General features: G+C 43.5%; 1 protein-coding gene across 13 annotated transcripts in view; it reads left to right on the forward strand.

Moving 5' to 3' along the window:
* The window catches only part of SEMA6D (semaphorin 6D), a 132914-nt gene that overhangs the window by 85041 nt on the left and 24597 nt on the right, over positions 1–23276 (forward strand). For 9 of the 13 annotated variants that reach the window (XM_069867058.1, XM_069867067.1, XM_069867065.1 and 6 more), the window contains exon 1: positions 15522–15577. The exons of 1 other annotated variant lie outside the window; for it this stretch is intronic. The gene's annotated coding sequence lies outside the window, so the exon portion shown is untranslated. 3 more of the 13 variants (XM_069867060.1, XM_069867059.1, XM_069867063.1) reach the window with 3 other exon arrangements.

Genomic DNA, 23276 nt, shown 5'->3' on the forward strand with positions numbered 1-23276 from the left:
AGTCCTCTGGTGAATCTCATCGCAGGACTGGCAACTCTGGTCTCAGGCAGGGAAGCTGCTTGGATCGTTCCCAATTCCAATGTATGTTAGTGGGTCTTAAAAGCATGTTCGAGGCTTAGCCATCTGCAGATGGAAGGGAACGTGTCTGGGGATTTTAACTAAGCCACAGGACTTTGCAGTGAAGCAGCTACCGAGCGCTCAACACGGTCTCCATCCACTCCTTGGCGGGACGCACCGTCTGACGGGCAGGTGGTAACAAACAGCTTGAGGAAATTGCTGCACCTGCTTTGTTAAGCGAGCATGTGTCTGAGCCCCGAATCCATCTTCCCGTCAAGCTTTTAATGGGAAAATATAATCCTGAAGATGGTATTTCTGCATGGGACCCAGTAAGTTAGGTATGGTTTAGAGTGAAAAACAAAAAATCAAAGTGCTGTAAAAGAGTCACAGGGTGCTGAAAGCAATCGTAATTACACCAGTCAATTATGAAACTGTAAACTCAAGTCTGAAACTGGCCAATCTCCTGTCTAGTTTCACTTGCAAGTTTGCAAGTGAAACTAGAGTCTAGCTTTGAGTCTAGCTTGAACAAAGAAAAGCAACAATAAACCAAAGAAAAATCATGGGGAGACAAGAATCCAGTGTTTAGATTGCCTTTCACTGTGCTGTGCTGAGAGAGACTAGCAAAAAACAAATTTTAAAATACAATCTTATCTTGCTATTCTTCTTTCAGGATTGATGAGTAATAAAAGCAATTAGCCAGAAATGTTTCTAAAACTTGTCAAATGCATTGTTTGACAAATATATTCCTAAATCATGTATCTAGTCACAAACTGTGTAAGCTCTGAAAACTACCTCATCATTTTAAAAGAACTTGAAAATCTCATCTCATCCATTGATGAATCACCTGCCCACATTAGCAATAAACTGGCACAAGCAAGACAAGAGACATTTTTATCTTTTGCATCCTATGAAGTGCATTTCAGGACACTTACACTTTGCTGAATTTGAGCAAAGGCGAAAAAAAGGCACGTGTGTGTTTTGAGACAGCAGATGCACACACATAGGTTTGGGGCAGTTCACTGTATCTGTGCAGGATCCCATTCTGGTTTCTCTGCAGGGATTCTCTTCTACACAGAAAGCTGTGGAGGCCCCTGGGCACAGGGAACACTGAATCAGCCAACCTGCAGCTTGTGAAGGAGGAAAAGACCCATTTAGTCCTTTAGGCACCTAGAAAAAGAAATTATAGGTCAATCTTTACATTCTTAAAAACAGCAACTTTAATCTTAAGCAGCCTGCTCCACGCAGACAGCTCATGCAAAGAACCTTTGTCACCTTCAGCAACCCAACTGCATCTCCTTTAGAAGAGGGCCCTTCCTCCACCCACCCAGATGGCACTCACTGAGGCTGAGAAGCTCATTGCCTGCCCATTCACCTCCTTCCCTCCCTCTCACTGTAGGCCTTGACAACAGCTGAATTTGATCAAAACGGGAAGAACTTTAAATTCCAGATGTAGTTAACTGCGTAATTGCAAGAGTGCTTGTCCTGCACAGTGAACTGACGATGGCTTTTAGACCTGGTGGATGCTTCATCTGGCAGCTGTTTTTTTCTTCATGTGCTGCTTGCGACCATGCATTGTCACTTAATTAGGCTGAAATGAAATAAATGGACCCAATCCCATTGTCCAAGGTTATAGACTCATGGCTGTGTGCTGGACTGAAGTAACTGGTTGCTTTGCGCTGCCAGGGTATATAAATTGTGTGCTCAGTTTGATACCTACGTGGTGTGTGCTGAACTCCTGCGTGCTCCGCAGGGAGTTCCTATACCAAACCCAGCTTCACCAGGTATTTCTCCAAAGACAAGTCAAATTCTCAGTTCCTTGTAGCCTAAAATATAGTCATTCACGATAGATCTCTGAATCATGGTCAGTTCACAGTGCATCTATTATCCTTTATCGGTAAGCTGAATATATTTTTGTGCTTTTTTTTGCTATACACTTAGTAATATTTGTGGATGAGCCAGTTGGAAGTATAATGTCTTGGTGAAGAAGAAAGAGTTCAAAGAGATGCACTTGTTTTCACAAAAATTTCAAGTGGAAAAGACTTGGATATAGGAAGAAGGGAAAGAGAGGAGGAAAAAAATAAGTCCTCTGTTAAAAATCAAATATCCAAAAGCATTGCTTCTGATGCAGAGCTGAGTGGGAACTCACTACTAAGCCTCAGAAGGTGCTGCAAAAAGGAAGTATTGCCTGCTGGATCTTTTTCTCTGTTTCAAAGGCTGAGAATGTCTGGTCTTAGCTGAAAACAAAACCCAGGTCTTCCCAGCTTGAAGTCAAGATACACACTCTCTCGCTTCCTCCTGAGCATTGTTCCAGCTCACCTCTATTAATTCGCAAGAAACCGCACCATATATTAATAGAATTTATTTTGTAGGAGATTTTGTTATTGCCTCATAAACATAGAGCTCCCTTAAATTGTCATCAAAATGCATCACCATAAAATTACTGAAGCAGTAGAATGAAAAAAAAAACCTACGGCACTGCTATACCAAATTCTGTTTCAATATTTTACCGCTTTTCTATGCAATTCACTCTGCTTGCAGGGATATAACGGTTTTACCGTATTCTTTCACTGATATGGGTAGTCCAAAAGAAGCAATCACACTTCCAGCAAAAGAGGATTTAATTTCCATGGGACTGTGGGCTCCAATCTATGGGACCATCTTAACTCTTCTTATATGCAGCCAGCAGTAACTGCTGTTCTTCACTACTTTGCACCTCAGATAGACATTTATGTCTGAGTAAAGTAGCTGTAATTTATATCTGGGTAAAGCAGAGCTCTTGATTTGGAAGCACTTTCTATCCGGTGTAAATGACAAGCCCAAGGCAGCAGCAAATCCAGCCCGGGAGATACAGTTAGTCCATTGCAGGGAGGAGAGGAAATGAGGCTGTGATTGTTGCGATCTGTGCTGGGTAGATGTTAAAAGCTGTGCAAGAGAGGAAAATGTTGGTTTTGCTGAGCCACGGTGCCTCCTTTCCCACGCTTGGTGTGCAACTTTCAGTGCAAGCAGGGAGCCTGGTGCATGCCGCACGTGGAAGTGTTTCTGGGAGGCTTCCTGCACCCCCCTTTGTGAAGGGTTTTGGGAACCTCCTAGGTGTGCAGACGCAGATGATGTTATGATATGAGCACTGCAATTCTCGGTAAATAAACTGTTTGAAAATGGCAATACCAAATTAAATGGCGATAAAGCTTTTGTTGTTTCAGTTTTATGCAGCTTTTAAGACAGAATCTGTGATGAGTTGCATTGCGTTTGCTTGCACCAGAATAAGGAGGGTAGAGTGACATATAAATAAGTATAGCATTAGACCGGTATCTTTTTCAAGTTATGACTTGCTAACGGTTTTACTGAAATTTTATTACAATTTTACTGCATGGAGGACTCTTTTGCTTGTTGCACAGATATCCACCATTTAAATTTTATTTAATTTGTATTGATTTTTCCTGCACTTTCATAAGCAGGCATCACACATCTGAGCACACACAAAAATGATTACTTAAGTGACGATTTAAAAATAATGGATGTACATTAGCACATGAATGATTAATTCCTTTTTGTGAGTACAAGCATCCAGGCTATAGCTGAGTAAAATATTGATGGTACAAAGGAAATGAGCTGTTTCTTAATTTAGTTTTGTTCTGGTAATGTGTAACTAATGTTGTTTCCTTCTAGCAGTATGCATTTAGTGACCCTTTTAAATTTTAATACCTAGCGATAGCTAAACTAATAGCTTCATGGGACATATAAGAGGGGATTTTGAAAAGACGCAGATATAGTTTACATGCACTAATTTGAGACTCTCTGTAACACGTTTTAATACAAAAGGTAGTACAGAAGAACCTAGATAAAGTCTCCATGCGCAGGCTGGCATTTCACTAGAAAGCTGAGGCTTTTTTGCAACAGACGCATCAAAAGGTGGAGATTTCTTTGTCATGTTAGTCTCATGAGGCTGTTGTATATGAATCCCAGTTCATCAAGGCTTGATGCTCTCGTGACGCACTTGAGAGTAGGGGGATTTGTGAGACTAGTACAAAGTGAGAGCTGACTGCTCTTACCAGCATCATTGCTTGGGCATATGTTTACATGGCGTATAGGGAGACCTGAGCACTGAGATTAACTCTGTGCTGACTCCTACAGCCTGAGTCAGAGGTACTTACATTGTGGTTCCTAGCTGTTCCCACAGTTGTTGAGGTATTTCTGAAAGTTTTTGCCATGACTGCAGCGTCCTAAAGTGTTTTCCTGCATATTTGCTGGGAAATTCCACAGTGGGAAGTAAAGCACGGAAATAAAATTGCTACTCACATGGTGCTACTCACAGCTGAGCAGGGCAATGTGGGCTCAAATAGAAACGTTTTAAACACTCTGTAGATGTTGCTGGACAGTAACGCATAGAATCATAGAATAACCAGGTTGGAAGAGACCCACCGGATCATCAAGTCCAACCATTCCTATCAAACACTAAACCATGCCCCTCAGCACCTCGTCCACCCATCCCTTAAACACCTCCAGGGAAGGTGACTCAACCACCTCCCTGGGCAGGACACAGGTTGTGGTAGAGCACAGCTACAGGCTTTGATGTTCTCAGATAGGAATACAACCTTGTTACTCAAGGTTGATATATAGACTGAATAACTAGTGCTGCCTGGGCACTGCCCATCTGTTAGAATGGCACTTTGCCCACTGACGTGGTGACATGCCAGGTTTTATCTGAAGTAGGTGCCTTCTAACAATGGGTTTAGAAAGCAGCCTGTTGAAGACAGCAACTGACACTTCTGTCTCCAATAAGCTATTTTTGGAGTGGGAACACTTGCAGGCAGCAAGTGCAAAGGGCCTAAATCGGCTTCTGTTAGTCAGCTGCAAAAAAAAAAAAAAAAAAAATCCCATTTGCTACAGCAACAGAAGGTTTGGGCTAAAAAGTAAAGTGATTGCTTCCATTTGCAGTTACTGGCCTCGCATGGGTATGTTTATTGTGGTTACTTAATCCCATTTGACCAAACTGCATGGCAATTTGCAGATGAGAAAGGAGAAGGAGGAAGAGGAACAGTATATTGCTTTTGAGACAAGAAAGGGTGCTTTTTTAATTTTAAACCATGATCCTTTGATATTTTCCATTGCTGCATTGGATATTATATGGTAATCCTGCCAGGACATTTTATGTGTGAGGAAGAGTTTGAGGGTTGGCTCCCCAGGATGACATTTGAAAAATATAGTTCACATTTTTTCCCTGGGCAACTGAGAAAAGAGGGATGGATCTTCATGCAATTCCAACAGAAATCAACAGACTTTCTGTCATCAGGGCTTTGAAAGTCCTGGGGAAAACATAGACTTTGGCTCAGTCGAAAGTCCGTGAAGGGGTGTAGATCAGGGAGCAAGTTAACTCATGCAGTTCTCTCGGATGACGTTCTGGATACAGGATCCCTGAAACGTGGGCAGGGTGTAAAACCACACAGCTTTAAGAGCAGCCCAGATGGTCAGCAACCCCAGGAACACATGGACAGGTGCTATCCTGATCCTTCTAGGAAGGATTTTGAATCTAAATTATCGGCCTGACATCAGTGCTGTAACATCAGTGATGGGCAGAAGTGATACGTGATCCACCTTGCAGACAGCTACTCGCTCGGGTCTCCAGCAAGGAGTAATACAGACTAACGTCCCTCTTCTGACTTGTCCAAAGCTCACCTGAGCTTCAGTCCTGGCAGTGTGATGCAATGGGAGTCTGAGCTTGCCAATGGCTCTGATCTGCTCGCAAAACCATCTGCCACCTGGCTTAGCACTGGACGGTCTGCTTTCTTCCCTCTCTGCCTTCACTGTCTTCCCCCAACTCTACTCCCTTCTTCGTCACTCTGCCAGAACAAAGTGCTGTCCTACCTGGCAGTGCCCTTTGAGCCCGGGGCAGTGCAGGGGAACCTGCCAGAAGGCAAGGTGCCAGCTAATCCTGTGCTTTATGCAGCTGGGTTCTACGTTCCTCATATGGAGAGTGTTTCTATACAGTCTGGCTACACAGCGATGTGGAGACCTTTCCATTCCTCTCTGGTTTAGTGTTGAGCTCTTGGCCTGATGCACATACGTGGCTCATGATGACAGGGAGAGGAAGGACCAGCTAGGCATTCTCTCAGCATGCAAAGTACATATGCACAAATTAAACAGTGACTGAGATTCTTGTGGACACAGAAGTTATTCAGGCAGCCTCTGAAGTACTCAGATAAAATACCCAAGTCTGAAACAGATTTTGATATAAAAGCTAAGAATACCCTGTAGTTATCTTTGGCTACTGGACAGTAGAGACTTCATTATAAAATGATTTATTTGCCATAACATGGCTGCTAAAATCCTGGCACCTTGTTATGCAACTAATTAAAAGAAGTTAAATCTATAAAAGGAGCTGGGAAACTTTGGCTGAAGCCACAAATGCTGTTTCTTCCATTGCTTCCCAGAGAGAGAACTACTTTGTGTGCCCTCCTCTTATCCATAAAGACACAGGAAAAGGAGGTCTGTAGCTAACAGCCACAGCAGCTATGACTGCATCACTCCAAGCAGCAGAGGGAACAGCGTGCCTGAAGCAGCCTCTGTGTTTTGCCAAGAATGGAGATGTCATGGTTTACTTTTTTTTTCAAGCCACAACAGATAATAGTGTTGGCATTGCTACCTGAGCCTGTTTTTCCAAGTCAAGCACAGTCCAAAGGACTTAGTAATAATTTGATGACCACTGGTTGCTTCTTTGTTGTATATTTTTGCTATGTGCAAAATATGTGCAGCAGTATGTGCTGCAAATAGTAGGGTTTGGGGGATAGAATAGGTGCCACTGCTAATTTATATTGCCTTGGATCCAAAGTGCTTTCTACACTTTTGACCCCACGCACCCCCCTCTTCTAGACCAAGCCTCCTCCCTGACAGCTCCTTTGCATGACTGTTTCCTGCATGACTTGTCACAGACAATGGTATTTCCCCAGAGTCCATGGAGCTTTGCATCGCTTAAGATTAGTGGGCTGACATGTACAGTCATACAGGCAGACTGTGATCAGCGAAACAGTGTAGGGATGAAATGGGCTACCTATCTCATTGTCACCTACTGTCACCTCAGAGGTGAAAATATGTCATCTTGCACCCACCAAAGAGAAGGAGTAAGATGTGTCCCAGGGTCAGCAATATGAGCTCTCAAACAAGGTGCACCATTTCAAATGTTAATGAGGGGAAAGGAGTAGCAGTAAGTCCGAAGGCTCAAAAGCCACCTGCACTTACTTTCACCTCTTACTTTTGATAATTTGGTGTATATAGAGAATAGTAATTGTTTGTACTCACTCTTCTTCTGTAAGTAGAAATTTTTCTTCTGTACTAACCTGCAAAGCACAGAACAGAGCAAAAGGCTTTCATGGACAGCTCTGTTATCACTACTCAGTAGAAAGGGTTTTGCAGCCCGCAGCCAGCACACAAGAAGGAACACAGAGGTTCAACAAAGCTAGAAGTCATTTTTTCAAACAAACTCTAATATTAGGTAAGGCTGTAAGTTTTGTAAAATAATTAAAGGTATCCACCTATGTCTCTGTTCAACAAAGGCTAGAGTCAGATTCTGAGATGTCAAGGGGCATACGCTAAACAGAAACTCAAGTTAACATGCCAAAGGCAGCAGCTCCTGTCATTACTGATTATATGTGGGCTATGAACTTTCTGTATGTGTCACAGAGGTAAAAGTAAATAGTTTGATCATCTTTCTTCAAACCTAGGATGAAAGTCTACCCTCTTCCTGGATAGGAATGCACTGGAGAAATGCGGTAAGGCTTTATTTCAGAATTCAAGCAGACACAAATTTACAAGCAGTTTGTTTACCTTTCTATTCTTAGTGATTACTGGTATTAACTATTTTCTGAGCGCTCTCCCTACATCAGCCGTGAATAATGTCTGTCTGATCCTTCACAACTGTTTTGCTGTCACTCAAATGAGGTAGGTGTTTGGCTCCTGAGTCAGCGTTGGGCTGGACAGCTGCTTAGCTCTGATAGCCCATGGATCTACCTCAGGCTCGCCCAAGGGAGATTCAGACTGTACTGAATTGCATTCTTAGAGTCATATTTAAAGCTTTAATCCATGGAGTTATATTTAGTGGGCTAGCGAAGGAGCAAGGTTTATGTGTGTCTGGATGTGTCTGAGTCTGTACGTGCACACATGCCTGTTTGCTTGTTTTCTGTAAAACTGAAACCTCCTTGGCTATGAAATGTCATCAGCCGGTACCTGTGGACTCACCTTTGTGCAGGATGTGATTGTTGGTATATGAAGCCAAGCTGATTCCTGTTGGATTATAGGGACTCTGGAATGAGTAACGTGATACTAATCTATAGATAAACTAATCTGCTGGTATTTATAACCAGTGAGCAATTGCCTCACCCCTTAACTGCAAGTTCTGGGATGTCACAGTTATAGTAGATAATAGCTTTACTGTAGCTCTGAGCTGTTTGGGAACCTGTGTGATTGGCTAAGTTTCTAAGGGGATATTTTATTTGCCTTAAAGAAGACATCAGTCTTGTCTTTGGTCATTCTTACTGGTAGGGAGTAATTTTTTATTCTGGGCCGGGACATAAAACACTTAAAATCTGAGCCCAATGAGGTAAATAAAAAGATTAAATTATCATCTGTTCCCATCCTAAATTGTCTTGTAATTTACACATAAATAACAGTGAAATAACAGAACATTTTCAGGCCTGTTCCTGTCCTGAAGGTCACTGGGTCTCCATAGGACAAGGGGGACTTCACCACACAGAATCAATTACAGGATTAGGTAATCCCCTAAAACAGGACTGAAAAGTGATTTTGTGTAACAGAAGTTGCTATATATAATAAAAATAGATAACATTAAGTGTCTTGTCATCCTGTGATTATACACCATGAACGCAGATTTGTTACTAATAGGTCTTTTCGGCTATCTATGCCTGAAAAAGGCAGCAGATTTTACTACAGGTGAGGAAAAGTGTAACTAAACACTGCGGATGGTGAATTTGCACTGGCTGAATAGCAGTATGACAAATGAAAGTTTGGAAATTAAAATTGTAGGCTGCGAAGATCGCCTATTAATCTTGGAAGTATGCCATTAAATCTAATTACAGTGTTTTGCTGATATTACCTTAGATGTTTGAAATGAATTCCCCATCAAATGATAGGCGATGTAATATACCTAACTGAAAAGCTAATCATTGTACAGAAAATGGTGTTTTCTTGGTTTTAATGATTCCAGTAGACATTTAAAGCGCTGAGAGGAGTTAGCAATACCTACCACTCTATACGTGGCCACAAAGGGCACCACGGCAGTGCCTTCTGCTTTGCTTTTCTGTTTCCAGCTCTCTGCCCTGTGCACCTGTACCTCTCTGAGATTTTTTTTTTTACAAGATTATTCTTTTGCAAGGACTAGGAATTAATCACATTTTACTATTGCAATGATCTTTGCAGGAAAGTGCCATGGCCAGAATAGTTGACCTGAAAGAGTTGTTTTTTCAAAGTTGGGTCTGATGAGGAGCTTGCAGGCAGGCAAGACCAGTTTTACAAGACTGTGCCCATTTATGTTTATTGCTTGCATCCCTTTTATTACCTGTGACATACAGTCATCTAGATTTCACTCTAAGCACATTTCAAGTAGTAAAATACACAAGGCAACATATTACAACATATGTCTTTCCTGTCTTTGCTGACACAGGGTTCTCTCTGCCAGCTCCACAGGCTCAGCAGAGGAGGAATTTCTGGTCTTCTACTGCCTCAGGTTCATCCACACAGGATCCCACGTGATCCCGCTGGCTGACCCATGCAGTATAATGCCAAAGCATAAAAAAAAGTATTTGTTTTCCAATTATTCTTATTAATTACTGGCCCATCTACCTCCCCAGAGGTCAATGGGAGAATTGAAGAGCCAGTATATTGCATTTCAGCCAGACTTTTGCCCAAGTAAGAACTGAGAGCAACTATTAGATTTATCACTTAAATATTCAATATAGATGCTATTCTGTACGCCTCTCAAGGTAAACTGAAGTCAGGGGATCATGAGTGGGAATGGAATAGCAGTATGGACCCATTTCTTACACCAGCCAGAAGGATAATTGACAGGAGTGGAAGCAGATGTAGATTCTGATACAGAGCCAGGACAAAGTTGCCAAGTTCGGATGCACAGCCCATCAGTGTTAGCAGAAAATTATCACTGCACCTTCAAGTGATGGTCATATAACCCGAGATTCCTACACATCCCTCTGTATGAGAAGGCAGATTAAAGATATTAAAGATATTTAAAGATATTAAAAAAAAAGATAGAACAATGCTAAATTGAAGCTTTGATAGTCAGAAAAACTTTAAAAACAACTCTCAACACAGAACGCAAGAAGATGCTAAAGAAAGTATTGAAACTGTCTTGTGTCTTCCTATATTTTATGAAAATAATCGTTTAAAAGCAGCTCCTATAATTTTCTGATAACTGACGGGTGAAAAGAAGGGTTTCACGTCATTTGGGAAACAGGAGAAAATTATTTGCTTTAAGCATTATAAAGAAGTACACTTACTTGCTGCCTGAATTGGATACTATTTACAGGGATAAAATTACAGTGTCTTTTCTTAAACTTACCACTCTTTATACAGTACTTGACTTATAACCAATTATTTGTCTGTATCAACCCAGCACAGGCTTGTTATATTAGCAATTTGCTATTTTTAGCCTATTGGTGTAAATCATGAGCGACAATGTTCTGAAATGTCTCACTTCTGACTTGCGTTGATGCTGCTAGAAGCTCAGGACTCGGAGAAGGAAAATGGTTGCCTGGGTTTTAGTGCTTTGCCAGCCAAGCACTGGGATTTTCACCCATATTTCACCAGGCAACAAGGTTTGGGGTGATTGAACAGGGATAAGATCTAAATGCACTCCAGCCAGATTAAAGACCCATCTTCTTGGGATCTGAAACACTGAGGATGGGTGTAAATAAGTGGCTACAAATAGGGTAATGACTGCAGTAAGGGTTCATGGAGACTGGATGCTAAAGGCAGGAACAGCAGCCATCCATCTAACAGAGGAGAGCATTGGAAAACTCTGCCTTGTGAGGCCAAGGTGGTTGGAATACCATAATGAGCTATCAGTTTCAGCTTATGTAGCTTTAACTCTTTTCTGGTGATGAGCTGTGAAGCTTTATAGCTCGAGCTTCCTATTTTCTACATTTATGCTCTTAAAAATACAAAGGACAGAATTCTTCACCAATACATAGCGATGAAATGCCTGTTTTTCTTGACATTTTTTCTACATTTATTCGCATACTCTACATGCTTGCCCTGCCCTGTGCAATGGCTCCCCAGATATTGAGAAGGCACATAAAACCAGAGCTATATGAAAATAACTTTTCTAGGTTGTTAATAGAAACTAATATTATTGGGCAGACTAATATTTACACCTGCTATGGGAGCATTACTCATTGAATAGCACCTTAAATTGTCCAACTAGTTTTATGCACTCATAATAAATAAATTCTGTTCTTTTTTATTATCAAACTTAATTACAGTCAAGGTAAGTCATAACATCCGCACTTTGCAACTTAGATTTAAGGACAGTGAATATGAAAATTGTGCATGTCTACTTCATCGGAAATTATGTATCTGATCTGTGTTTAATTACCTACTGGTTCCTCTATGCAATGCCAAGCATGGGCAGAAGTCTGTATGCATTGGTGAAATGGGGTGCTTTTCGGAGGAATAAAAGAGAAGGGAGGAGGAAAATATTAAGCTAAAATGTAATGACTCTTAGGATATCAGATCATCACATCTTGGCACTGCTGTGATTAGACCATCCTTCTGTAACTGACATTTGCTGGCTTTATTGGAAATGACACAGCTTTAAATGAACATGTCCTCAAAATATATGTTTCGCATTTCATCCAGAGCCCATTGCGTCTGTGCCCTAGTGTGCTGAGTCACTGATTCAGCTTTGGCTCAGGCAGAATGAAACCATTAATACTATTTTCCTCAATGCTTGGTATTTCCTAGGGATGCACCATTTCAGCAAACTTTCCTGGGCAACCATGCTCTGATGTTGGTTTCCAAAAGGTGCAGATTGCCCTGCGCTGTGTCCACTTGCATTTTTTTTTCACCAAATCACCATGTGGCTGAGGTAGTTATTTTAATTATTGCTTCTGCTTGTTGAAATCAATTCAGCTTTGGTTATAAACCCAACGGAGGCATTCAAGCATAATGAAATATCTGGTTTAAAAGCATATTAGTTTAGTGTTATCTGTATTTTAATGAAGCAAAAACTCAATTTGTTCTAACAGATGGTGGTTCTTTTATCTGTATGTAAATTTTGAATATTTTCCTTACATTTTCAGATTTGCGAACAAGTGTTGCTTGAGTCTGTAAAACACTTGGGGGGTGAAAAGTCCTTTAGACAATAGGAATGATCCATAAACTATACCTATGAGATAGGGTGAGTAAGTGTTCTCATTACCGTCTCACACACAGGGACCGTCTCATTGGAGCCAGCGCTGGTGCTCAGGCTGACACTCAGTCCATTTTATTGTGCTTCTGTACTTACAGATTCTGCTGATGTGTTTCTTTTACAAATCAATCATTCTAGGGGTAATTAACATTTAAAAGCCAGGTTTCTTTTAATTCCTTTAGTATATTTGTGACAAGAAATGTGTTGGCAGAATCCAAAGGTTAAGAGTTACAATGAAGAACAAGTTTTAGGATAAATGAAAGCTAAGGCCTAAAATAGCCTGACAATACCCCATTAATCTGCACGCTATTGACACAATAGTGGTCTGTTGTGTCAATGAGGATTTAAGAAGCTTTGCAGCACATGTTACTGATAGTTTATCATATCAATAGGAGCCTGCATATATTTGTGTTTAAAAACCTGTGGCCATGTAATTCCCTGACTGCACACATACTGTAAGTGCACGTACTTTAAATCCTCACATAAAGTGGCTTCTAGCCATGCAGCAAATTTTGGAACTATAATAAACTACCTTACTTAAGCGTAGACACAAGATATTAGTCTTGGCTATACTAAAATCCTCTAAAATGCTGTCCTTCAAATTGAAACCCTTTGCCCTGCAGGAATGTGATCCGATTCTCAATATTGTGTCATCTGCTTAATTGAAGCAGAAGGAGATTTAAACCATATTAATCTCTCAGCCTGATACATGGAAGCCTTGAGTCAGCTTGTGGCTGGGATGGATAGTGGGAAGAATGGTCCCTTCCCAGCGCAGAGGGGACTGAGCAGTCGCAGCGCAAGCAGGTGCCAGAGGCTGTGCCTTGCATCCCATGCCCCGGCTGCAGGGATAACTGGGCAACGTTGCTGAGTAATTTCTACATGCCAGTCACAAAAAAGCCTGTATTGAATGAAAATATGGGTGGCTTTTCTAGGACTGCAGTTTTTCTGGCTGGCACCATCTAAAATCCAAGAAGCAAATCCTGCATTTCTTATGCCCTGGTGTGGGTAGCTCGCAGCGAGGTACCTGTACCCTCTAGAAATCCACACACAGTGGGTCTGCCCCGAGTGTTTGACTCAGAGGAAAGCGCACAGAGCTATTCTGTGAATTGAATCCTCTCTTTGAGGCACGCTGAGCCTTTTTTGTCCTCAGGTTGCAATGTGATTCCTAACCAAGCGAGTAGTCTCCCGCGCTGCGTTTTCGTGCGCTGTGCAAATTTTGATGATTTTCAGATTAAGGCCGTTCCTGAGAAAGAGAAAATAATGTCCTTAACACCTTTAACCAGACACAAGCTCCTGGGGTGCAACATAGCCGCGCTGTGTTTGCTGTGAGGAAGCCCATAATGATCTCGCCTCTAGCCTGTCACCACTAGGAAACATCAGAGCCAGCCAGCCAAGGGACTGAGTTGCCAAAAACGTCCTATTCCCATGGCTGAGAGATTTTGTTGGCACCATCTCTAAAGAGAATTTACTATGGGCCAAATCCTGGCGCCCTTGCTTAGATGAATCAGTTCTCAAGAGGCAACGCTCCCGCTGCGAGTGGTGCGTGCGTGAAAACCTGCTAGATCAGCCCAAAAGATTGCTTGGGAGTATCAAACTCTTGTCTTCCAGAGCGACCTGTGCAAGGACTTACTTGCTGTGGCGGCAGCATGCAGCCAAGGGGCAGGAATCTGGGAATTTCGTGTGGATGACGGAGATGTTTCCCCAATCTCTAAATTGTTTTTACTCAGATTGTTTCTGATTTCCCACCAAACAAGCACAGATGATACAGTTTGGCGAGTAATCCTTTTTTCCCCTCTTGCAGGGGCCATCCAAAATGTTTCGTGGCACTTTAAGCCTTAATTAATTTGTCTTTCATGTGAAGAAAAATTAATTAGTGACAGCTATTTCCTGGACTTCATTTATGGGATTAAACCCTTTTGTTTCTGGAATATCAGGGGTGGGGGGTGGACAGGCACTTAAAAACATGTCATTTCAAGGGCATCCTCCCACCCCCCCACATGCAAAGTTCTCCTCTGCCACATTAGCCTGTGGAATTGAACTACTTGCACACTTATTTTTTGTCTTTCGAAGCAGAAATGAGAATTTCCGGTGATGAGCAAAAAAAAAAACAAACCCAAAACCAACACAACGCCTCTCGGTGGCGGGGCTGGAGCCGGAGGGGAGGTTGGGTGGGATGGGAATAGGATGGGGATAGGGTGGGATGGTGATGGGGTGAGGTGGGGTGGGATGGGGTGCAATGGGATGTGATGGGGATGGGGTGAGATGGGATGCAATGAGGTGGGATGCGATGCAGTTGGATGGGGTGGAGTGGGATGCGGTGGGGTGGAATGGGATGTGATGGGATGGAATGCAGTGGGGTGGGATGGGGTGAGATGGGATGCAGCGGGGTGGGATGGGGATAGGATGGGGATGGGGTGGGATGGGATGGAATGGGATATGGTGGGGTGGGGCGCGGTGGGGTAAGATGGGGTGGGATGGGGTGAGATGGGATGCAGCAGGGTGGGATGGGGATGGGATGCAGTTGGATGGGGTGGGGTGGGATGCGGTGGAGTTGAATGGGATGCAGTGGGGTGGGATGGGATGGGATGCGGTGGGGTTGAGGGGACAGTTACTGCGGGGTTGGGAGGGAGGGAACTGCAGGCGAAGTTTGCCGGGGTGGGGGGTGGGTTTGGGTGCGGTGGGAGCCGCCTGGGGGCAGCGGGAGGAGGCGGGGGGGGGGGGGGCACCGAAAAGTTGTCCGCGGTGCGTGCGCGGGGGCGGAGCGAGAATAAATGCATTAAAGCGAAAGGGAGGGGGGAAGAGAAAAGAGGAAAAAAAAAAAAAAGAAAGGAGAAAAAAAGAAGAAAGGAAAAAAAAAAAGGGGAAAAAAAAAAAAGGCAGGCGGGAAGGGGTGGGCTCTGCGGGGCTCCCTCCCCCGCGCTGGATCGGAGCGCAGAGCCGGGATGGGGCGCCCGGCGGGGCCGGCAGCGGCAGGAGAAGGAGGAGGAAGAGGAGGAAGAGGAGGAGGAGGAGGAGGAGGAGGAGGAGGAGGAGGAGGAGGAGGAGGCAGCAGCCCCGCCGGCGGGCGGCGGCCGCGGGCAGCGCCAGGTACGGAGCGCGGTGCAGACGAGCTGGGTCGCTCCTCCTTCCCTCTCTCCCCTGCTAAAGCGCCCCCCGGGGTGAGTCGGGGGCTGAGACGCTCTCGGCGTGATTTACGGGCTCCCCGGCAGCAGCCGGGGCGCTGGGAAGGCAGAGGGAGCTGTGTTTCAAGCTCCCCCATCAATTATGGATGGAAACAAATAACTCGGAGTCGGTTGTGAAGCCTCCCCGCGCAGAGAGAGGCAGGGATCGCTCCGAGCTCCTCGCCTCCCGCTGAAAACGATGCTCAGGTGCGGAGAAACTTTTCTTTTTGGGGGGTGGGCGGCTGCAGAAGCAGCCGCGGCTGCTTTCGGGGAGCAATTAGCGAGGGTTTAGAGCCTTCTTTATTATTTATAAGCGCCGGCTGGAAAGGAAAGGTCAGGCAGATATTTCTAGGCGTTGTGCTGGCGTTTCAGAGGGGGTTTGGGGGGGGGTTTATGGTTGTCATTGCGCTTTATCTTGTGCGTGGAAAAACGCGATTAAATGTGCTTGAGGTTGATGTGCTGAAAACCCTGTCGTTCCGGTGGAAATCCCACTGGTGAGGGTGACTATAGCTGATCTTAAATAAGTGGGTTCCTGCCTGTCTGTGAGTTGTTTCTTACTTCTGGTCAGGGTTGTGCTTGTATCGCAGGCGTCGGCTCTTGAATAATCTGAGCAGAATCCGGCCCTCAGCGTGTAAAAGTAATTTGTATGTGTGTGTGGCTTAGAATACATTGAGGCTCGAGCAGAGCAGCAGCGATGATGGTTCATAATGCTCACATATGTGGCACTTGCTGTGCAGATGGTATTGTAGCTTCTCCATGTACACACGCTCGCTTCACACATAATGTGCAGGAATTACTGCAAACTTCCTCCAAAATACTGTTCCCTGCTCTGTAAATGTGTGTTTTTCTTTTTTTTCTCCCCCCCCCCCAGTTATTTCCATCTTTATTAGGATACCTCCCTGTTCTAAGTTGTTAGCCTTTCCTTAGTAATGTTGATTATTTTGCTTAAATATTATTTGAAGGAACAGCTTCCCACTGTCTTGGAGGCTTTTACTGTTGGTCTGTTGCTCTCCCATACAAATACTTTTCACAGAGAATTTTCTGAGGTTCCCTCCTTTTTCCAAGACCAACAGGAAGCTCATTGTAAAGCTTTGCAATCACTTTTGTGGCAGAAGAGAATAGACGTTTTTCCTGCTTTATTCACACTATAAAATTCTATGCACCTCTAAAGTCTACTTAAGTTACTATTCAGTAAATTAAGCTGTACGTAATCATGTTTAATGTAGTAAGTGACAGGCATATTTTGTTATGTTGGCAGATATTGTATAAACATTTACTCTGGCTTAGATAAATACAAGCTAGCAGTTGAGTGCTCTGATTCCTTTTTTATATAATCATGAACTTTAATACTTTTTATATTAACTAATACGAAGCTCAAATGTTTTAAAAACAGGAAGAAAAAGTTTGTAGCAGGAATTATTAGCATTCTGAATTATGTAGCTTGGATTTGTTGTTAAAAGGACAGCCAAAAAGTATAACCCAGAGGCTCTAAATTAGTTTATTTAACTGGCTTCTCACTTTCATATGTACCTTTAGTTAGGGTGAACAGCTACCTTCCTCCCTCACGTTCTGCAGTCTGTCACTACCTGTTCTCGTTTATGGTCAAGATGCAACTAAGATAACATCATCTTCTAAACGTGCTTTGTGTGATGCAGGAGTGTGTGCCAGGAATACAGCGATGGCCCTGTCAAAGCTCTACAAACCAGCTGTAGGGCTGCGGGGTTTTTTCCCCCAGCCTCTCGTGCCCTTTGAGCTGGACCATCTGAATCTTTCTACCCCTTTTGCAGGGCTGATCTGAGCCAACTATTAGAGCGGATACTTCAGCCCTTGGAGTCGCCTTAAGTTTGGTGTAGACTTAGGAAGAGCATATATTTAGATGGAATGATTAATTACATATGCAATTAATTCTGACTAAATATGTTTTCAGTCTGATTGGTCCTGTCATATGAGATACATGAAGGTAAAGAAAAATATGTCGTAGAAGCTCTCTTCAGAGCATATATTAGGCATTTGTAATAACATATATTCTGCTCTTACTACAGTCAGTCGTGCATGGGTTGCAGCTCTTGATTTTTATGGGGTTTGAATTCTTTTGCAAACATTATTGCACTTAACATAGGATTCAGAATCCCTTGAAGCCTGGTTAGCTGGACAGGACCTGTACAGAAATGTTGAAATGTTTTGGTTTTGCTTCCTTCTGGGGCAAAAAAAAAAAAGAGAGAAAATTGAAATCTGAAGTCAGGTGGAGATCATATGTGAATACAGTCAGTTTTCATCAAGTGTCATACAAGTGATATGAGAGACTGTTTCAGTTCTTGTCTTTCTTTGTAAGACAAAGGAAACAGTTACATCAACAGCTTATGGACTCCTATAAGCTGATGTTGAGCTTGCTTATGTGGCAGTCTCTGATATTTCTCAAGGAATACAGTACATGTTTGCCTACTGAACAGAGAAGGTGGTGGTTGATTGCGTACTCGTGGGTTAAACGTACCTATAATCCCAGTTAAAAAAAATTAATGTCTTTCTATTGGTGAAAGTAATCATTTGCTCCACAAGTAATTAAGAAAAGATGGAAGGCATATTGCTTGCATTGGGTAGGAAAAGTTATTTTCAGTCTTAGCAGCTTTGTATGTAATTAGAACAGTTCAAATGTTGCTTTCCTGAAAAATGCTGTTAGAACAGATGATCTGTTTTCTTATGCATCAGATAAGCTACTGCAGTTACCCTTAAAATCCATCTAAGCCATTTTATTAAGTTGTTACTCGTTCTGTGAATAGCTGCCAACCTTCAGTTCAGAAGAAAGTAGGTTCTGATTTGTTCCCATGTCACATGCAAGAGGTGTGCAGTGAAAATCGTATTACTGCCCTTCCGATGCTGTTTTCCGGAGCTCTGTGTGTTGTCTGCCGTAGCCCACTTTTCTCTTGTTGTGGTTTGACAGTAATTACAGTACAGCTAATATTAGAAGTTGATTCGGTTTATTCAGACAGGAAGACTGTTGAATTGTCCCACTTCCAAAGTCAAATGTTTGTGTTAATCACAGAGATCGAATCTGTAGTGCACATATATAACATATGAGTAGTGTTTATTTCCCTAGCACTTCTGTTCCGTTCGGCTTTTGTTAACTAACCCAGATTAGCATTTTAACAACCCTGAAGTGAACTTCTGCCATTCTCCCTGCTTGGACAGTGTGTGTAGACCATCCATCATCCTGTCCTTGGCCACAACAGGCTACTGGCTCCATAACCATTTGGAGCTGCACAGAAACCATCCGACTGTGAACAGCACAGCTGGCTACAGCAATTTTTTCTTCCACACCACTGGCAGCATTGTCTGGCTATGGTAACTAAAGTTAACATCCAGAATGTGAAGTTTCTTTAGTGTTGGTGCCCCTGCCCAGCCCCACTGCAGCTCAGCAAGCACACCTGCAGGTGGGCTAAAACACCTGGGAGGAGTGAGGCAACAACCGCAGGACTCTTTTCTTTTCAAGGCTCTAGTTTGGAGATGCCAACCTGTTGTTTGGTGTGAGATTACATTAACTCCCTACTTACTCGAGAGGGAGCTTGCTAGCTGAATCCTGAGCTCTTTCAATTTGTAGATCCGAGTGTGCTCTGAAAGCCACCAGCTAAAGAAACAGAACTTGCTGCTTTAACATTGCTACCCAAACTGCCAAAGAGCATAGGAAGGAATGGAGGATTTCGGCTGTGTATTTCACACATTCTTGTAGAAGCCTTTTTAGTTCCACAACGGAAACCATGTGATTTTACAGGATCTGTGCCCAGATTCTAATACTTGCTACAGATGCTTTCCTTGGTTTGTTTTGCAGATCTCTGAATGCAATAGGAAAGAAGTCGCCACACAATTTATTGTTTTAATTCTGACCTGTGCTATGAATGGCAGGTACACAGCAAGCAGATAGACTCATGGCTCTGTGCTAATTTTACTTCTTGAGATTTTTTGCATAATTTAAATAAATTGGCCTAGCATGGCTGTCTGTCATGTGTGAACCACAGCTTTCTTGCTAGGAGAGAACTCTTGCTTTCAAGAGCAAAGGAGGTCAGGAGGTGTTACCAGGCAGGGAGGGGCTGGGTGGAAACGGAGGAGCGAAGGAGTGGTGGTTGAAGAGGAGGAGCAAGGAGCTCAAGCAGAGGAGTGACATTTGTTCTGTCCAGAATGGTTACAAACCTTGTAAATGAAATCAGTCCCTGGACAGCTTTGATTTATATTCAAACACGGCAGATTGGCCTTGGTCTGCTTGACCTTGGCAGCATTACAGAGGTCGTATTTGCACACAGATACTCTTCTTGCAAAAAGGTTTGTTGTTGCTGTTGTGGTTTGTTTTTTTTTAAACCGTTGCATCTAAGAGCCGAATCGCAGCCCAGGTTTCTAATCCGATAGCACTGGATAAACACAGAATAAAAAGGATGGATCCTGTGCCCCACAATGGATGGTTTAAGAAAAGAGGTGGCAGGTGGATGCTGTCGGGCAGTGGCCTTGGAGCAGGAGAGCTGCATGGACCTGCAGGATCAGCAGCCACATCAGCACAGAGGCCACCTGATGAACAGAGCTGAGGGGCAGTGTCAAGGAAAAGGGTCACGCATGCTCATAGGCTTCAGAGGCAAAGGAGAGCTTTGAAGAGGGTTTGGGGTGAGAGTGAGGAGTTAATTGGCAGAAGGGGCTGGGGGGAGCTCTTCAGGTGCGTGGGGAACAAACAGCAGGGAAGCAAAGACAGAAGTGCCTCTCTGGAAAGGCAAGGGCTGACCAGCAGGGACCAGCATCACAAACTGAACTGCCTCTGAGAGGTGGGGGTGAAACCTCGGGAGAGATGAGGTGATCATCTGCTCACTCAGCTCAGCTGTTACTGCAGTAATAGGCTTTTTTTTTCACATGAGCCTCGTAGTTCCTCTGTCATGCCAAATGGCCATGACAGGTTGGTCTCTCCTTTTCTGAACAGCAGTAAGGTACCACCTCACACCTGCACTGGGTAAGACCTTCCTGGCGGTTTTATCGTGGCACCGAACTACAGGTATTTTTCCCCCCAGTGCTGCTGCCGTGCGTGATCGTGGGCGCTGGTGGTGGGCAGGGACTGCAGCAGCTACAGCACCAACAGGAGGTGTTACTGCTATTTCTGTGTGTCTATCATGACAGATGCGCTTTAGGGTCAAAAGAGAATTTTCACGCTTGTATTTCAAGCCCTCGTTTGTATATCCTTTCACTTGAGTACCCCCTTCCCATGTTGTGCGAACACTTGTGTGTCCTAACGGGCTGTGTAACCATCCTGTTTGGGAAGTCTACAGGCAATTAAAATGCGTATTTAGCTTCCTAAAGCTTCAGCGTATAGCGAGGGCTACAGTATTAAAATGTTAGGTGGTGTTAGAATGTAGTCCAGTGTTAGTAAGGGAGCTGCGACTCTGCCTGTTAGTGTAATGGTAGTTGGAAAAAAAAAGAGAGGGCTGTAAGCTCTCTGTTCGCAGAGCAGTGCAGCACCCAGGTGTTAAATCGGATCACTGCCTGGTAGGTCAGGGAGGCTCAATGTCCCGGGGGAGCAGCGTGAACCAACCGAACAGAAAGGCTGGAGAGGGCCCTCCGGCTTTCCAACAGTTGTCCAAGAGCCAACATTGGCACCCCTTGCAAGTACAGCTCTTTTGTGTATTGCCACCTGGAGATGAGCGCTGAAGAGAAGCGCGAGGATAACAGAGGAAAAGCAGTGGTGTGAAAGCTGTCAGCGGTGTGTGAACAGTGTCCCCAGGTGTCTCATGAAAGGAGTAATAAGGGGGAAAGGAGGGGAGAAAAATAATTTTGCAGAGTTGGGTAGTTTCTTTTAATTTGCAGACTTCTATTCTCTGTGACACTTTCTTTAGCCCAGCACGTGTTTATCAAAGATTAACACTGAAAAAACAGTAATTCGGTTTTTGCTCGGTAAATCATGTTTTCTTAAAGTAAATGCCGTGTGGATATTTTTAGCATTATTTAGTTTTTTTTCTTAATGGTAACCTCAGACAAAAGTAATCAAATCCCATGCTTTGGGGATTAAGCTGATTGCCTGCAAGGGGATGGATAGAATTTTTTTTTTTTGTCTTGTATACCACTACACAGGTTTTTACTGTGAGAGTGGATTATGGCTTTTCCTCCCTCTAAAGCATCAGGTTTTCATTCTTGCCAAAGACATAACAAGCACCACTCATGATGGAGCAGTGGCCTTGCATGGCAGCCTGTGCCAACACAAACTTAAATGAATTTGGTGCAGCTGCAGAGGCAAAAGAGACCTGCAGACAGCTGTAGTGTGTGGGTCAGATGTGGTTATTTAGTCACATTCTTACACTGGCCAAATATTACTAGTGATAACACAAGGAATTAGGGAACCATTGTAGTTGTCTTGGGGGATTTGTAAGGCCAGTATGGAAGGGAGAATGGGACAGGCTGTACTGTGGAGCTTTAATACTCTTAAGTCTCATTGCCTTATTTACCGCAGATTTCTCTGTGACCTTGATTCAGGCATTTTTGGTTCATATGCTACTGATTTTTTTATTTTATTATTTTTTAAATTTTTTTTTCACATTAGGAGGTCTGATCCATAGCTTCTCTGTGGCTCACTAGACCAAGCACCGAAGCAATGGGATGCAAATACTTCCCTGCCTTACAGGAGGAATGTTGTTATTAAGTCACATACCCAAGTGAAAGACGAAGGGAAGGCAGAGCTGTTGTCCAACACGGCTGCATCCTGGTCTAAACAACATGGGGTGAGGGCTCTGCAGGTTGCATTTGGCCCATAGAAATCAGGCAGTTCTGTGATGCAGAACACATGGGACATGGCCAAGCCTGGGGCCGAGAGCAAGATAACCGTGGCTGCACCTTGCACCAATCCTGCCTCCAGCCCCAAACTGTCAACAATATGGGTATAATTTACCTGCCCGCACTTATACAAGTTCAGTAACTTCAGCAGGCTGTAGAGCAAGGAATCGGCTGCATCAAATCTGCACCAATGCATCTGAATTTTAAATAAATAAAAATTAATTTCTCACCGGTACCCCTCCGATTTTGATCGGCTAGGTACTCTGAGAAGACCTTCAGCGCAGACACCCTTGAGACAGACCTCTGCCCCTTCAACTGTCCTCAGGGTCCCACAGCATCAGCACCAACGTGTCATGCCATCCCCTACCCCATCTACACACATGAATATGTATATATGTACATTTACAAATACACAGTCGGAGACTACAAAAGCAGTAAATGTAATAATGCGATCCAACTGCTCAGTGCCAGGCTAGAAAGAAGTGTTTTTCTGCCATTATGTGAAAATTTAGCGTGACTGGAACAGAGTCTGCATTTGATTAGGCAATTTAAGAAAAGTAAGAGACTTCATACTGTAGGGCAGTGCTGCAAAACAATTGCTCGGAACATGTTCTGAAATTGGTTTGCCTTCACCAGATTTCCATGTGTTTCTGCACGACATCTCAAATGAAAATATGAGCAGTCACTTGGTAAGGGACTGCATTTTAGAATTATGGTAAATAAAAGCACCAGTTTAAACAATTATTCCAAGTTCTGAGTAGTCGTTGAGATGAAAAAAAGAAAAAAAACCCACACAAAACAGAAAACTCTCCCTCTGTTTACTTTCCAGCCTGGGA

The sequence above is a fragment of the Phaenicophaeus curvirostris genome, chromosome 12, assembly GCF_032191515.1.
Source record: "Phaenicophaeus curvirostris isolate KB17595 chromosome 12, BPBGC_Pcur_1.0, whole genome shotgun sequence".
In the NCBI taxonomy this organism is placed as follows: Eukaryota; Metazoa; Chordata; class Aves; order Cuculiformes; family Cuculidae; genus Phaenicophaeus; species Phaenicophaeus curvirostris.